The 18,082-nt window shown below is 41.7% G+C and overlaps 1 non-coding gene and 1 pseudogene across 1 annotated transcript; both read right to left on the bottom strand.

The window, feature by feature from the left end:
* Positions 1-420: 420 nt before the first annotated feature.
* LOC107537110 (tubulin alpha-1B chain-like) lies at positions 421-1,697 on the bottom strand (annotated as a pseudogene).
* A 14,181-nt stretch (positions 1,698-15,878) lies between these two features.
* Positions 15,879-15,985, bottom strand: LOC148094452 (U6 spliceosomal RNA). Its single transcript, XR_015713691.1, has one exon. It is a non-coding gene; the product is annotated as a U6 spliceosomal RNA (small nuclear RNA).
* Between the last annotated feature and the right edge of the window lie 2,097 nt (positions 15,986-18,082).

The raw sequence follows: 18,082 nt of genomic DNA, 5'->3' as shown, positions 1-18,082 counted from the left end.
CAGAGGGAAGAAGGGAGAGGGAGAGAGAGAGAGAGAGAAACATCAATGATGAGAATCACTGGTCTGCTGCCTCCAGCATGCCCCCTATGGGGGATCGAGCCCAAAACCCAGGCATACGCTCTGACTGGGAATCGAACAGTGACCTCCTGGTTCATTGGTTGATGCTCAACCACTGAGCCACACTGGCTGGGCTATCTTTTTATTTACTTTTCAAAGGAAATTATGCTTAAAAGGGTACATGGCATATTTTTTGTTTCTGTTTCTGTTTTTCTTTCTCAGTGCCCTTACTTTTAAACATGAGGGAAAAATCGTACAGGAATACATGAAAAAGACAGACATGATCACAGGTAAAAGCAAAGACAATCAAACCAGAAAGCTTTAACACCTATCAGCTGTTGAGCCTGAAGTTCTAAGTATGACATGTTGCAGGGCTGAAAGGAGTGGTAATTAGCATTCCTCTCCTCCTTCCTCACCCTCTCCTTCAACAGAATCCACACCAGCCTCCTCATAATCCTTCTCAAGGGCAGCCATGTTCTCATGGGCTTCAGAAAACCCTCCTTCCTCCATGCCCTCACCCACGGACAAAGGCGCACCTGGCATACACCAGGTTAAACTGTAGTTCAGGTGAGCCCAGGCCTCAGCAATAGCTGTGGTATTGCTCAGCATGCACACAGCTCGCTGTATTTTGGCCTGGTCTCCACCAGGTACCGCAGTGGGAGGCTGGTAATTAATGCCAACTTTGAAGCCAGGGGGGCACTAGTCCACAAACTGGATGGTGCGCTTGGTCTTGATGGTGGCAATGGCAGGATTGACGTCTTTGAGGACCACGTCACCACTGTACATCGGGCAGCAAGCCATGTATTTACTGTGGCGAGGGTCACATTTCACCATCTGGTCTGTTGGCTCAAAGCATGCACTGGTGATCTTTTCTACAGGAAGGTGTTCATGGTGGGCTATTTTGCAGAGACAGCAGGGGCGTATGCGGCCAGAGGGAAGTGCACGCGGGGACAGGGCGCCAGGTTGGTCTGGAATTCCGTCAGGTCAACATTCAGGGCTCCGCCAGACCTGAGGGAAGCTGCGATATGGGACACAATCTGGCTAATAAGGCGGTTAAGGGGAGTGTAGGTTGGGCGCTCAGTATCAGGTTTTCTGCGACAGCTGTTGTAGACGGCCTCGTTGTCAACCATGAAGGCACCGTCAGAGTGCTCCAGAGTGTGTGGGTGGGGAGGATGGAGCTGTAAGGCTCAACTACAGCTGTGGAAACCTGGGAAGCTGGGTAAGTGGGGAACTCCAGGTTGGACTTCTTGCCATAATCGACAGACACTCCATCAACAGGGAGGTGAACCCAGAATCTGTTCCCCCACCAAAGCTGTGGAAAACCAAGAAGCCCTGAAGAGCTGTGCACTGGCCAGCAGGTTTCTGAATTTGGTCCAGGATGAGGGTAACGATCTCCTTGCCAATGGTATAGTGTCCATGGGCATAGTTATTGGCAGCATCTTCCTTGCCTGTGATGAGCCACTCAGGGTGGAAGAGCAGGGGGTAGGAAGAGCTGCCAACTTCATCAATAACTGTGGGTTCCAGTTCTACAAACACTGCCCTGGGCACATGCTTGCCAGTGCCTGTCCACTGAAGATGGTGTAAAAGGCCTCATCTCCTTCCCAAATGGTCTTGTCACTTGGCATCTGGCTGGATGCCATGTTCCAGGCAGTAGAGCTCCCAGCAGGCATTGCCAGTCTGGACACCAGCCTGGCCAACGTGGATTGAGATGCACTCACCATGGCTATGGGTCAGCAGGTGCAGACAATAGTAGTCACCGGGTCCCGGTTACTGTCCCCGACAAGCTAAGAGTTGAGGTAAGTAACACTCTCAATATGACATATTTTTTGAAGTGTAATCTTCGGTCACTGATAATGAAAAATGGTAGAAGGACACAGAAAATGAGAAATGTATGGTATTGAAAACTATGACTGGGACTGCTGGAACCTTTTGAAGGCCATCTAGGTTCTGAAAAGTGTAATGATTTTGGAAAAGTCAACAGTGTTCTGAGGAAGACTTGTGTAAGGTGTTTGTAAAGTGTCTGAATATGTTTTTTCTGAGACATGGTCTAGCGTAGGTAAGACATATTAATCACAATTTATACCTGAGAAGGGATGTTTGCATTATAGTTTGATGTTAAAACTTCCCTTTAAATGTTACTATGTAGTATTTATTCTGGCTGGGCATTCATCAATGAATTGTTGATTGTAGAAGGTTAGTCATTGAGTATCCATGTGACTTATTTCCTTATAGAGGAAGAACTTTTTCTCTAAAGCAACACATGGCTTCTGCTGTTCCCAAACTCTTCCTTTGAATATCCTTGTAAGGAAATAACTCATCCCAGAAAGTGATGTAGAATGAATGGCACAGAATTAGAAACAAAACAATGCTCTTCGGAGTCAGATAAACTTGGCTTTGAGTCCAGGCTCCACAACCTACTGGGTATTGCACTTTGAACAAGTTACCGAACCTCTTTTAACCTAAATTTTCTAATCTATAAAATGGGAATTTTAATGGTACTTACATCTTATAGTTGTGTGGAGCATAGGAGAAACTGCACATAGACGTGCTTAGCACATATGTTGTCTGGTACACAGTGACACCAGAAGTGTGCAACATAATTATTTCTTCAAAGGTGTCACTTGTAAAAATAGGCCTCTATCTCTTCAAGAAACAAAGGCACATCTCTGCTTTATATACAATGTGCTCTCACCGAAAGTACATAGACCATTAAATTGAGTTGAAAATCATAGATTAGGAATTGGATCCAAGTTCTTATAAATGATAAAGAGGATAAGGCTTTCCAAGTTTTAGCAGAACAAAAAGAAATCAGTGGGAGGGATCTGGAAATAAAAACAAAAGCACACCAAACTAAACTGCTGGGTGGAAAAAAATCAACAACATGTCATAGCATAGTGATAAGAGTAGAGGCTGTCACCAGCCTGCCTGGGTTCAAATTCTAGCTTTGCTACTCACTAATGTGATAATTGGCAAGTTAGTTAACCTCTCTGTGCCTCAGTTTCTTCTAAAACGAGGTAAATGAAAATACCTGAAAGGGTTGTTGAGATGATTCCTTGATGGAATATTCATAAAATGCTTAGAACAGTGCCTGGCATATGGTGAAAGCCATGTAAGTATTTGTTCAATAAATAAATATGACAGTTTTCTTATTACCTTAAAACAAATCTATATTTAGATTGTCAGGGTAACTTAGTATGAAGAGACTCTCAGAAGAAATACTTGTAACTTATGCAAGACTCACTTTTGCATTGTCACTATGTCTTCCAGTCTTCTTTTCCTCAAAAGGGGCATTATTTTGATCCATATAATTGTGTGGGAAGGAGAGCGATGATTTAGTCATAAATCTTATTAAAACTTTTTTTGGTGTGTGAATTTGATTTGTTGGACACAAAATTTGGTGTCCAGCCTTAAGGCTTCCACCAGCATTTTTGGATTGGGCCGTAAGGCCATGGGAAAGTTATGAAAGAACTGACCTTGGCAGTGTTTTTATTTTTCCCTCTAGCTCAGATGAACAAAGGGACCAATATGAACAGAGCATGCTCCAAGATGGGTAGTGAGCCCCTGCCTCCCCAAAACACTAGCATGCTTTTAAAACTTGGAAGCTTTTCATTTTAGATAAGGCTGTAGCCAATTTTTATTTTGAAGCAGAAAACTTTCATTCTTGATAAAGATGTGCTTCTTGCTCATTAGCATCATTATTTTTGGCTCTGAAGTAATATTTAGGGAAAAACATATCTCTGGTTTTCCTTCTGGGAGCAGTTTACTAGATCCCAAAGCATGGATTTTAAACGCATGGCTTAGTTCTAATTAAAAAATATTTTTACTTATTAAATCCAATTTGTTTTTCTGACATCTATTTTTGTTCGTTTACTAATTACAGAGTCACTACACCCAAAACAATTCCAAACTCAGTAACTATATAAAACAATCTCCCTGAGAAGGAAGTTTCTTGTACTAACAGTCCTCTGTCCAGTACTATGGGGCCATGAAAACGACTCTGCAAGCTGAAACCATGCGAGGAAATCTTAACCAATGGGGAGAATTACAATTATTCAGTGCCCTTTGGTGAAATATTAAGGACTGTTTTACTGTTGGTTATGAATGTATAAGGAAATGAAAAAATAGCAAAACCAATATTTATTTAGTACACTGTGATTTAAAACACTAGACACATTGAAAATTAAAATGTTTGTTTGTTAAAAAACTTACCGCTAAGAGCCAGTTAGAATAGGGGGGAAAGGTGTCAAGCTCCCTCCCTCCCCTCGCCATCCTGGCTGGGACGCTGCAGACTGGCCACCTGTTCCCCCGCTTTCCCCTCTCAGTGTCCTACAGTTAAGACAAATGAAAACTGGTCTCTGGTCTCAACTAGATTTGGCAGCCCTATTGACCTAAAAGTGACCAACAGGGGCATTATAATATCATTATAATAAATTTGCATTGTGGTTTCGGAATCACTCTGCCTCCTGAGTCACCATGACAGTTCCAGGAGGACAAAGAAATTGCTATCTGGAGAGGGACAAGGTCAGCTGCATCAGCAGTCACCCCGCCAGCATCGGAAGCTGAGGACCACCCTATCTCCCCTCTTTGCCTGCATTTAATAAAAACCTCTACCCAGACCCCCTGGGACGTCTTGTCCTCTGACTTTTCCTGCTCTCACTTCTTGAGTGAATACTTTCACTTTAATAAATTTACTGTGCTTTGCTGAATCGTTCTGTCTTGTCTGCGAATTCTTTCTTGTGTGGTGACAAGGACCTGGACCCTGCTATCAGGTTGAGGCCTCCTTTGGCCTCCCCAGATGCCCGCCCGCATTACATGCGGTTTAAATAGTGCTTGCCTTCTCATTGTATATTTATGATGTATAGAGAGAGCATAGTTTCTGTGCCCTGGCTAATTCTCACAGTCCTTTCTAAGTTTGGATCAGCTTCCAGCATTTTATTCTTTGTGCTTTAAATGTAGTAAAATATCTCGGAGAGTTGTTGGTTTATTTTTTAGAGTTGCTTTAATGTAAAGTTTTTTTGCTGTTGTCATTTCCCGTGGAACATCTTTATCCTTTTACAGCTGCTTTCCTCATTTATGTTTCCTCGTGATAAGTTTGCCTTCACTAAGTTCCTCTGGCTGCATAGTCAACAGTCCCATTTGAATTTCACAAATAGCATTACCACTTTTTGTTTCTTTGCTGTACTTTCATGTTTCTTGGCCAGTTCCCTCTTTTAGTGAAACATTTTTGTAAAATGTCACGTGGGTTTGTCACTGGGAGACAGGAAAGCACCACATGTCCATGCTTTGCTGTGTGTGAACTGAATTATAGATGTGCAGAGACCAGACTTTGAAAGGAGTGATGTGATTGATCTCTGATCAGCATGTGTATCTGTTATTTACATAGTGATTTATGGACTAAAGAGCAAGCAATAAAGTTGATACTTTATATAATCATTCAGTTACCATACCGTGATACACAGGGATTGGAACTATGTTGTTGGGGGATAGTGCTATTTAACTAAGCCTGTAGTAACTGAATTTCATGCATATCAGAGCCATGCAAAGTGAAGACTATATAACTTCTATGTTTTCTGTAGTATAAGTTGAGGAATGTTAAAGCAATGGCTCTCAACATATTTCCAAGTGATCATTCTAGAACACTTATTTGATTACATCATACCTGTGCTAAAGATCCTTCAGTGACTTTCTATACAAGATTGTGAAAATGACAACAATCCTTCCCTCCTCCCTGTACCTAGGCGCTTTTCAATGTGACTTTTTTACTCCTGTGATCAAGAGGTGAAGTCTATTTCCCCCGTCCTGGAATCTTGATTGCCTTGTGACTTGCCTTGGCTGATAGGATGCAGGGATGATGTGCCAGTGCTTTGCACACTTCCTCTCTATTGGGACCCTCTTCTCTGCTGTGGGAAGCTAGCCTGCTTCAGGATAGATGTACCTGCAAAGGCCAGTTCCCAGCTGACCCAGCAGTTGGCTATAGATATATGAATGAACCTACCCAATATTAGAATTGTCCAGCTACACTTCCCCTGAAGTGCTGAGCCACAGGGATCATGTGCTAACTAAATAGCTTTGTTTTAAGCCCTTAAGCTTTGGAGTGGTTTGTTATATAGCAATATCTAACCGATATTCTTCCCAGTGCTAATAGGGCCAAATCTGACCAAGAGGCCTTCCAGCCATGACTTGGACACCCCTAGCGACAGGGAACCCCTACCTTAAATAGTAACCTTTTCTGCTTTTGTGTGTTTTGAAATTAAAAACAAAACATAAACCAAACAATGTGGCTCTAATTATGGTTACCAAAAAAAAGTGAACAACACCGAGTACTCCTAAAACTTATTTCTTTATAATAAATGAAATCTGTTGCCCTGCAGTTCCTATTCATTGAACCTAGTTGTACTTCTTAGGGATAAATAAAACAATCTAAATCTCTCTTCCAAATGGATGTTCTTAAAATACTTGAAGATAGCAATTATGTGCCTCATGGGCCCGTCCTTCACGCTAATTATCTCCAATTCTAGCTGACATAATTTTCCCCCAAGAGTCATGTCATTTCCACTTCACCAATAAATTCCTCCCCATTGGTCAGAGTTTGCCACAGAGCAGAAATTCCCCTAGTCACTTCCTCTACATGATAAAACTGTCAGGCAAGCAGGAAATGTTCAGATCACTGCTTTGCAGCTGATTCATATGTAGCCATTTTATAATCTGCATTAGGAAGGCAGCTTCTTCCTCTCCCTCCCCCCCTCCATCTGGCCTGCCATATCAGGAACTCTTTGGAAATGATACTGAAACTGTTTCAAGGACAGAAAAAAAATTAGAAGAGACTAGGATTCAAGTAATTACACTTGCTAGGCACAGGTTGGGACCATTCTAGAATCTTTTGTATCTAGTGTTCTTGTTTTAGGTGTGTTTTTTGGACATTTATCCTTTCAGGTGTTGGAACCTTGGAGAACGACTTGTTATGCCTTCCATGTTTCTTATGTTTATTTGGCTTTGCTGTTTGGGCCTCTAAGGCCATAAATACTGATTTTCATTTGGATGACTTCTCTTTGCATCTTGGGTCCAGGCGCAAGAGTGTGAATTCTCACCTAAGATAATAGGAGCTGCTTCTCCCTGAAAGCTTGCATAGCAAGCAATGTGCTCACACCAGGATAGAACGCCAGAGTGGAGGCCAGAAGTAGGGACCAAAGTTTGCTGAATATGTGGAGAGCCAAGAATCAAATCTGGAAATATGTGGGTTCTCTCAGGTGAATGATTTGTATATCGGAACACCATTTATTGGTTAGAGAGTATATAATACATGGATGTGTAATCAATCACTAGGGTCCAGAGTGAACAATGTGAAGTGAGTTACATCTGTACATTTTAACTCTCAGTAGGGGGAAGGGAGGAGGCCCTTGAATTTGATTTTTCACAATAATTTTTTGCTTAGATTACTATTGAAGCAATGTCTTCCAACTGGCCCTGTTTTCCAAATTGTGTTCCCTACCACTGTGTTGCATCTTTCATGGTAAAAAATCCTTTGAATATTAACACGTATGCGGAGGTATTTCCAAATTCTCATTTGTACATAGCCTCAAAATTGGGCTATGAATTACCTTTTGAACTCTGGCAAGCATTTTGTCATCAATATAAATGGATTGATGCCTTCAAGTCTATGCCAGTTCCCAACGCTGGACCCTGCACATTTTATATTAATTGCCACTTTCTCTATGTCAGTGGTATTCTACTTACAACCCAAAATCCTCTTCTTCCATCCCTGATTTCTTCCAAATGTCTCTTGTTACTGGTAACATGCAGCCTAGACCAGGGTTCCCCATATCTTCCATGATCACCAGCTCCACAGAAGCCGTTGTGAACCCTGAGAAAGAAGATGCCTACTAAGAAGGGCTCCTTGGGGCTACCTGGGCTTAAAACTTTTAAAACAGAGCCTAGCATCCATTTCTACACAGGGGTCTCTCACACAAACTGCACTTTAGGGAGACGCCCGCCCTGAGCTGCCCTCCTGCACTGTGATTCTGCCACCTGAGCCGCGCTTATAAAGAGTGCCTGGAGTCCTATTCAACCAACAGGACTGAGGCTTTCCCATCCAATCAGAGCTGTATAGCTCTGACCAACCAGACTGACCCTATTCTGACCCATCAGGACAGTGCTTTTTGGACCAATCAAACTGTGAGTATTTGGAGTCCTCATGTGCATGAGGACACACCAATGGGACCAGGGGCAGGGATTTCTGTCCATATAAGCCAGCTCACCTCAGGCTTACAGAGCACCGTCCCTTTGCACTGAGGCCGGAAGACTGAGTCTGCCTGGCTGATCTGAAACACTGAAGCCCTCTCGGTAGAGCAGAGTGCAGCAGACCAGCGCAGGTCGGAGCAGACTGGCACAGAATGGAGCAGACCAAGCAGAGTGGAGCAACCAGGGCAGCACAGTGCTGATCCGCAAGGAGCAGGGCAGAGCTGCCTACCTGGAGAGGGGCCTGGCCCTAGGGCTGCCTGGCCCCAGGGGTGCCTCACAACCATGCTGTATTACAATTGAGTTGTTTTGCACTGAATAAAGTTTCCTTCTTCACTGCACCCCAAATTGGGGATTCCTTTTGGTGTTGAATTGGTGCCCATGACCATTGGTTGGCACCATTAAGCCTTTAGAAATTCCTTCTGAGGTAGGTAAAGTAGGTAAGGGCTGGGGTGAATATCATCCGGCCTGCTAGCCATCAGGATTTTCTTGGACTTTCACATTCCCGACAGCTCATATGGCGTGGAGTATGCCTGGGTCTCTGAGACATTCTCTCTTAAATTCCCTCTCCTTTAACCCTCACTCCCCCACCCCAGTCTGCAATCACCATCCCAGCAGTTTCCCTAACTGCCCTGTGCCACTGATGTTGAATCCCAAAGGCCCTCACAACTCATGCCATGTTCAGGTCTCTTCTTTCTTCACAAGGAGTCTAATAATTTGGTGAGGGACATACCTACTTCTAAAATGATGATTTCATCTGAGATCAAACTGGGTTTTCCACCTTAGTTCACAGCAGCCCAGATAAATTGAAAAACAAAATGACAAAATAAAACAAAAAACTTGTTACCTATATGTCATTTGGGCACCTGGTCCCTCAAAGGGTTGGCTAAACTTGGCTCCAAAGCCCACTATCATGCTCTGTGAGGGTCCAACATCATGCTTCTCTCTGCCTTCACCATTCCCCTTCCCTTCAGCTGTCTCTGATCAGCCCCACGGGATCTTGGAGATGAAATGTCTATAGTCATTATTTTCTACTCACCAACCTCGGAGCTTCCATGATTTTTTCTTATAGACCTGCATGAAGAGTGGTGGTGGTGGTCTCAGAGAGATGCCATATTGTAGGATTTGCCATTCTCTTTCCATCACCCCACCTCCTCCTTTTTCTTCTGAAATACCACAAGATCCATCCCCTTGTCCCACATAGAACATTCTACCCTCATTCAGACCCTCTCGGTTTCTTGGCTTCCAACACACACACACAGGTTTGGTAAGGCGTTTCTGTACAACTACAGCACTCCCCTTGAAGGAGATTCTGGTGAATTCAATTTTTCCACTTGATTACACTAGAAAAACAGATTTTGAAAGGTCCTGCTATGGCAGGAACTACTTAAAGCCATGTACTGGGAGGAGGTAATAGTTCATCTTTAGTTTTGTAGTCTATTTCTTTTTTAGTTGATTTTTGCCAAATAGCTTCAAACAGCACAAGCTAGAATAATTCTTACAGGCCTGAGACAGAGAAATACTTTACCCTAGACCCACATATTGTTGATTTGCTAATGCTTTCTATTTGGGCCTCCTTACCTTGAGACTAATTTGATGCAGGATCTGAGCTAGTGTTATTAACTGTTTTTTCTTTATTTCAGTGAGATACTCCATGCCTTCCTCCCTCACCATTCTTCTTATTCCAGTTTATCAGTTCGCCCCTGTTTAAGTAGATTGTTTGAAAAGAGGGAGGTAGGGGGAAAGAGGAACAGGAGGAGGGGCGGGGAGGGAAACAGAAGGGGCAGAAGGGCTGCTTAATCATTACTGCTATTTTCCCTTGTTTGCTCCAAAGGCAGTCTGAGCCCTGGAGGTCTTTTCCAGTGGAAGACAGTGCACATTCTCTGAAAGAAAATTTTCATTTGATATACATTATTATGCAGGATTTTAGTAAATGAAAGAGAGTAAAGCTATTAAGGAGGTACATGGCCAAGAACACATGACAAGGAAATGCATTTTTCATCTTTATTGTATTATTAATCATTAAGGGGGGGAAGGACTGTTTCATCCTTTTGTTTATGCCACTATTTCTCTTTCTTGGAGAGTCTTTGTGTTTTACTTATTTTGTCAATTTAAATGAAGAAAGTTGAAGCCTCCTTTTTACTTTAAATACTTAGGGAATTTACAGTTATTTTTCTGGCCTGATATTAAATCCATCTCAGATGGCACTTCAGAGAGTCATTTGCTCATAATTTATTTGATAGTATAACAAGAATGTTCACGTCATACATTTCTGTTTGATGCGATCTTTTCCTCTCTCCGTATATATCGATCCTTAGCGCTCTGTCTTTTTTTCCAGTTTTAGTCTCCTTTTGAAATATTCTACAAATAGTTAACATTGTTTCTTGTTGCTTCTTTTGACGCTGAGAATTTTATGCTACTTCCCCTTTAGGGAGAAAGGAGAATGTGAGTCCTAATGCTGCTGCAAAATGACTCCGTTACTTTACAAACACAATTTCCATGAAAATCAGAAATGGTGAACAGAAGGCCCATCAGAACCTGAGGACTGCGTAGGGACTTACCGCAGTAGTAACCCGGCCTAAACTGCTCTAGGCCTTTCCTGACTTCTTTTTGTTCCAGGGTCGTGGACCAGCAGAGATGACTTGTTCCTGTACTCTTCCTTCAGATTCAGGAGCGCCTGAACGAGCCGGAATAGTCCACTTCTTTTTATTTGTTAAATAAAATAGATTTACTGAGCAATTATTTTTATATTTTTGTTTGACAACTGCTCTAAATAGTATCAACATTTAACTATCTGCCTTTTTATAATTTAATTTAAATTTTTATCAGAGAAATGCATGTACTCAGATTTTAACAAGGCTTGCAATGAAAAACAGGAATCTTCTCAACAGAAGAGACATTTACTAGTTTCAACTAGCTCTTTGGCTGTTTATTTCCAAATTTCTAAATAACCATGTCCATACTACTACTTTTTTCTCCAATTTTCCGTATTCCTAATTACTTCCTACAAATTAGCCACCGTGTACTGCCAACAGCTCCTCTCCAAACTTGCACAGTCTTCCACCCTCTATCCCCTCAACAGTCATCCCATCCTTTCGGGGGCAATTGTTCCGTATATAGCTCTAATTCAGTGTGTCCCTCAGAGGAGGTGAGTTCAGGGTCGCCCTCCGTTGCCACCTTGAACTGGAACCCACAATCCCTTTTCATGAACTGGCTGCTCGGAGTTCACCTTATTATGCCTGTGGAAGCATTATCCACGGGTGAGCCACGGAGTGCATATGGTGATGTTTCCTTTCCATACGATTTCCCCCGAGGTGATACTTGTCTTTCCTTTTCTTAGCTAAGTCTTTCTTTACCCAGGCATCCTTTATTCGTTTATAACTCTCCGGAGCAGGGTGGATGGCTCCTGAAGGTATACCTAAGTATCAGGTAAGACAGGGCTCCTGCGCAGGCCCCTCCGCCCTCCCCTCGCCCCCGCAAACAGCGCCCCCTGGAGCTCTCTGCCCTCTGTTCCACCTGGGCTGAGACCCTGCTCCTGTCCTAGGGCTGCCTTCGCCTCCCTGTGTCGCATTCCCTATTTCCTAGATCCTACATCTTTTTTAGTTTACTTTCCATTGTGTGGAGAACCTCTTCCAGTAGCTTCCCAAGAAAGGATGAAGTTTCTGAAAACTTGGAATGTTCTGAAAATGACCGTACTGCACCCTCACCTTGATTAATAGTTTGGCCGGGAATTTAATTCCAGGTAGAAAATAATTTCCCCTGGGATCGTGAAGACATTGTTCCATTGTTTGTTGAGACGCCCATCTTTTTCATTCCCGTCTTCTGTATGTGTATAAACTATTTTCTTTTTTCCGGAAGATTTTAGGAGCTTTTCATCATTCTGGTGTTCTGAAATTTCATGATGATATGCCTTAATTGTCATCCTTCTTCATTTATTGCATATGATATTCAGTGGGCTCTTTCTACCTAAAAAGGTACAGCCTTTTATAGCCTTCGTTTCTGAGTAAGCTCCATGAGATCGGGAATTTCGCTGCTTTACTGTTTACTGTGGAATTTTCATCACCTAGAATAGAGTCTGGCACATAGTAGGCACTCTAAAAAGTGAACAGATCACTTCACAATCAAATGAATAGGGGACTTTTTGGTAATAGTTCTTTGTTAATCTCCTCCCTCTCCATTCTCTAGAAGTCTTCTGGTTCTCTTGTTTTCTTATCTTTCTCTCCTTTTATAAATCTCTCTGTCTTTTTGTTTTAATTTCTGTGCAATTTCTTTGGGTTTATCTTCTAAACCTTTTATTGCATTTCTAATATCTGTAATATTATGTTTAACTTCCAAGATTTCTCCTTTTGTTTTCAAAATGTTCCTCTTATAAAATATAAAATAGCACTTTTTTTGTTATTCTGAGGATATCTTACATTTTAAATAGCATATTTGTTTGCTTGTTTTACTTTAATTTACTCAAAAGTTGGGTGGCAATATCAGTTTGCTTCTTTTTGGTTTACTCCTCTGGGGGGTGGGTTTCAGCTGTCTCTGTCCCACTGTTACTCACCACTCACCCATCTGCCTTCTGTATTCTCTTCTCTGTTGCAGTCCTTTTTGTTTTAATCCTGTCACTTTATATTCTCTAAAGTTTCCTTCATTGCCATTTTAGAGAAATTATGAGAGAGAATGGTGGTACATTTATGTTTTAATCAATGAATTTAACTAGAATTTTCCACTACATTTTCAGTGAAAACTTTGAAGGATTTAGGCTCAGGTAGTTTTTTTTCATGAAGACTTCAGCACAGCCTCGGGAAATAGTCTTTACCATGAAGATGGTGCATGGTGTTACTATTGCTTTTAGATAATAATATATAATGTTTTAATAAACTGTCCTAGCATAGAAAACATTTTTTATAAGTGTGTAAAGGTACTCACCTGGATTTTGTTTTAAAGTTCTAGTGAATTTTTTGAGGATTTATACCACTTTTGGTGGCATTTGCAAAAATTTGAAGGCAAGGTCTAAGGGCTTGTCTACCCAAAATGGGGAGGGGAGAAGGGAAAAATTAACATCTCTAAAAATTATCTTTCCATATATATTAAGCATAAAGACAACAATGCAAGGACATTGGGCTTTCATCCCAGAGTGGGCTCTGAGATGGCAGATCATTTTGCTACCTCTAGGAGGAGCTGCCATCAAGGAGTTTAATTAATCACCACCGATATCCAAAGAGAAAATGAAAGGAGTCATTTAGAGACTGATCATCTGCTAGAAGTACAGATTATAAAATCAAGATAAAATTTGGTTTCTCTCAATAATCTAAAGCAACCATTTATGAGAGTGACCTTTTACTTTTTAAACAATTTACTTAAAAACAGTTAGTATATATATTAAAAAATCAGTTAGTGCTAAAACCTTAAAAATGTGTGCCCCTTTATCACTTCTACTTCTCATCACTATTTCTTCTGGTATTTACATGCACATTCCAAGAAAGAGGTATATACAGTCATCTTTTGATTAACTATTAGGTATTATTAATTGACTTCTGTTTTAGTCCAGACACTTCAAGAAGCAGGCACAAAAGCAAGAAATTTATTAAATGCCTTTGAGGAAAAATGAGGAGGAAACCTGCAGGTCTTATTAAGTCAGGAGAGAGAAAAGGAGGAAGATTGGGTGGACTCTCCTTAGACCACAGAGCAGTTCTAAGGAAAGGCCAACAAGGCCTTGGGGAGTCCTTGAGTGGCAGTCCCCCATGCGAGGTACCCCCTACTCCCAGGAGCCAGCCTACTTCATAGCCTTCTCTCTCAGCCATTGGCTGGAAGCAGCCCTTTGAAGTGTGGCCTCTGCATAAATATAGTGCAGGCAACTGGGCCCACTGGACAGACAGGCCTCTGTTATTTGAGATCTGAGAAGGGGCCTTCTCATGCCTGCCTGCCAGCACTTCCAATGTGACTGGTAAAGATTTTAGCTCCCTTACACAGACCCCCTTCCCTTTTCCTTCCCTCCAATATAATTATATTCCAATTTTTATTAAATTCATATTCAGTGCTTCCATTTTTATGATGATTATGTAAATTTTGCCCATAGCAGAGCCAGATAATGCATTATAATTACAGTATATTTATTGTGCATTTCTTGTTTTTCCTAGAGATAATAATTGCCTCATTTCTTCCCCACTGTCTTAGTTTTCTTTGAAATTTTGGCTAAAGCTTCCCATAATTCTTTTTTCTTTTTAATCTTTATGGATTTCAGAGAGAGGAAAGGAGAGGGATAGAGAGATAGAAACATCAATGATGGGAGAGTCGTCATTGATTGGCTGCGAGCCCGCAACCGGGGCATGTGCCCTGACTGGGAATCGAACCCTGGTCGCCTGGATCTTAGGTCGATGCTTAACCGCTAAGCCATGTCTGGCCAGGCTCCCATAATTCTTAACAGCTTTGTAAAACATCTCTTAACATAAATTTCTGTATAGTCAAACTTAGGAGCAAACCTGGTAAGTTCAGGAGTGAGATGACAAATGTTTAATAACCATCCCTCTCTCTTTTTTTTTATTGTTCAAAATATTACAGACGTCCCCTTTTTTCCTCATTGACCGCTTCCACCCTGTACCTACTCCCTGCCCCAGGCCTCCACCACACTATTTTCTGTGTCCATGGGCAATACATATATGCATATAAATTCTTTGGTTAATCTCTTCCCCACTCACCCCCGCCTTCCCTCTGAGATTCATCAGTTTGATCCATGCTTCTGTCACTGAATTTATTTTGTTCATCAGATTATTGTGTTTAGATTCCACATATAAGTGAGATCATGTGATATTTGTCTTTCTCTGCCTGGCCTATTTCGCTTAGCATAATACTCTCCAGGCCCGTCCATACTGTCCCAAAGGGTATGAGATCCTTCTTCTTTACAGCTGCATAGTACTCCATGGTGTGAATGTGCCACAGCTTTTTGATCCACTCATCTACTGATGGGCACTTGGGCTGTTTCCAGATCTTAGCTATTGTAAACTGTGCTGCTATGAACATAGGGGTGCATATATTCTTTCTGAATAGTGTTTCAGGATTCTTAGGATATATTCCTAGAAGTGTGATCACTGGGTCAAATGGCAGCTCCATTTTTAATCTTTTGAGGAAACTCCATACTGCTTTCCATAGTGGCTGCACCAGTCTGCATTCCCACCAGCAGTGTACTAGGGTTCCCCTTCCTCCACACCCTCGCCAGCACATGTCATTTGTTGATTTGTTGATGGCGGCCTTTCTTACAGGTGTGAAGTGATACCTCATTGTGGTTTTAATTTGCATCTCTCTGATGATTAGCGACGCTGAGCATAATGTCTCATATGTCTCTTGGCCATCTGTATGTCCTCTTTGGAGAAGTCTCTATTCAGGTCTTTTGCCCATTTTTTAATTGGATCATCTTCCTCTTGTTGAGTAGTGTGAGTTCTTTGTACACTTTGGAAATTAGCTCCTTGGCAAATATGTTCTCCCAGACTGTGGGGTTTCTTTGTATTTTGACGCTGATTTCTTTTGCTGTGCAGAAGATTTTTAGTTTGATGTAGTCCCATTTGTTTATTTTTTCTTTTGTTTCTCTTGCCTTAGGAGATAAAAATATGGAATGCTTCACGAGTTTGTGTGTCATCCTTGCACAGAGGCCATGCTATTCTTCTCTGTATCGTTCCAATTTTAGTATATGTGTTGCTGAAGCAAGCACAACAACCATCTCTCTTTGGGTGTAGGGGGAACCAAACCCTGATTTTTAGGTTTTCCCTTCCATTGTGTCAATACTCCCACCATGGCAGATTTCAAGCTATCAATGTAACATCACTGAGTGCAGAGTTGGGAAGAGAAGCAGCAGTTGGCCCTTGTGATCCTTACAAGTTGGCTCTGCAACAGCAGTGAGATTGCCTCCTGGAGCCCCTCTTGCTCCAGCTCCAACCTGGACTCGTCATTCCTTAGGCCTGCTGTAACTTCACCTCTCCTGTATTTCTCTGTTTTTCTTCTAATTCTTGCAACAGACAGCGTCTTGGTTTACCCCCCTCATTTTGATGAATCATATCCTTTGGTTACTTTCTGAGCAAGGCTACATAGAAGATGGACAAGCTTCCATTTCTCTCTAAAAGTCATATTTGCAACCTTGCATCTCTGAAAATGTCTTCCTCTCTCCTTATATTTATTTGATAATTATCTTGAATGTAGAACTCTAGTTTTAAAATTATATCTCCCCAGAATTTTGTAGGCATCGCTTCCTAGACTTCTAGCTTCCCAAAGTTGCTGTTGAGATGTTTGATGCCATTATCTCCCCAAACCTTTAAATGTGACATTTTTTTCTTTCTATAAGCTTTTAGGATCATCTCTATTCCTGGTAGTCCACAATTTAATAATGATGGGCTTTGGTATAAATCTTTTCTCATTCACTGTTAGTAGCAATCTTTCAATCAGGATACTCATGCATAAATATAAGTTTCCCCTTTCAATTTGGAAACTCATTTTGATAAATTCTAGACCTCTATGGTTTTATTGACATTTTCCTCCCTTTCTTGTTTTTATTTCTATATTTATTTTTCTGGTCCTACTATTATAGATATTAGGTATCTTAGATAGGCTTTTTAACAACTCTCCATCTCTGGCACATGGTTCCTACATGTGGTCTGATGATTAATGGTCATGTGGTCTTTATGTGGTGCTCATGCATGGCAGAGATTGCTAATAATCAAGTCTTTGAGTTTCCAATGTATACATGGCTACCTAGCTGGACACTACATTCTCAGCTCCCCTGACAGCTAGGTATGGCCATATGACTAAGTTACGGCTAAGCCATAGCAATAGAGTGGTGTGTGTGACTTCCAGGTCAACTACTTAGAAGGAAGTTGCTTTCCCTCTACTTCCTTTGCACTGGAACCAGGATGTGCTGGAATATAAGAGGGGCACCCTAGGGGAAGGCGGGGCAATGAGGTAGTAAGAGTCTGAGTCCCTGGCTGATACTGGAGAGCAGAGCTGGCCCCTTCTCCTGGACCACCCAACAGCTTAGACTTTTAAAATGAGAGAGAAGTAAACCTTTTCTTTTGTGTAAGCCAATATTAAAAAGAAATTGAGCCAAATATACCACCAATTAGTGACAAACCATCACAGATTCCTAGAAGGCAGTATGGCCTAGTGGTTAGGAATGAGAGCACTATGGACAGTGGCTCCAAGCCTGGCTGGACCATGCAGGAGCTGTATGTACTGGCTTCTTTATTTAATTTCTCAGTACCTCAGGTCCCTTAACATAGGATAACAAGAGTACCTACCTCATAAAAGTTTTATGATGGTAAAATAATTCAATATGTTCAGGGCATTATGTAAGTATAACATGGGCTGGGGCATGCTGAAGGTTCAATAACATAACTGTATAGAGAATAAACTACTGAGAATAAACTATTAACATTGAAGACAAATAATGGCCCCAGAGACATTTTATTTGAATAGGGAGGCGTGAGGAGCGGACAGGGGTCATTTTTAGAAGAAATATTTCAGTGCTTCGGCCCCCTCCCTTTCCAGTTGGCATTAGAGGCTAGATGTCCACCCAGACTTGGTGCTGCTCTGCCAGTGAGGAGGCATCGCTGGAAAGCAGCTGCCCAGCCAAAGATGATTCGTTCCTGGACTCCCTTGACTAGTTCTGAGCTGAGGGATTTTTATTTTTAAAATTATTTTGGTAAAGTATCTGTAACATAAAATTTACCATTTTAACTATTTGTAAGTATACAGTGGTGTTTAATATGGTCACATTGCCATGTGCTCACCACCACTCTCCACCTGGGACTTTTTAATC

This window comes from Miniopterus natalensis, chromosome 1, assembly GCF_054644295.1.
Source record: "Miniopterus natalensis isolate mMinNat1 chromosome 1, mMinNat1.hap1, whole genome shotgun sequence".
Lineage (NCBI taxonomy): Eukaryota > Metazoa > Chordata > Mammalia > Chiroptera > Miniopteridae > Miniopterus > Miniopterus natalensis.
Note: the sequence above shows the minus strand (reverse complement) of the source record. Positions and strands in the feature narration are given on the sequence as shown.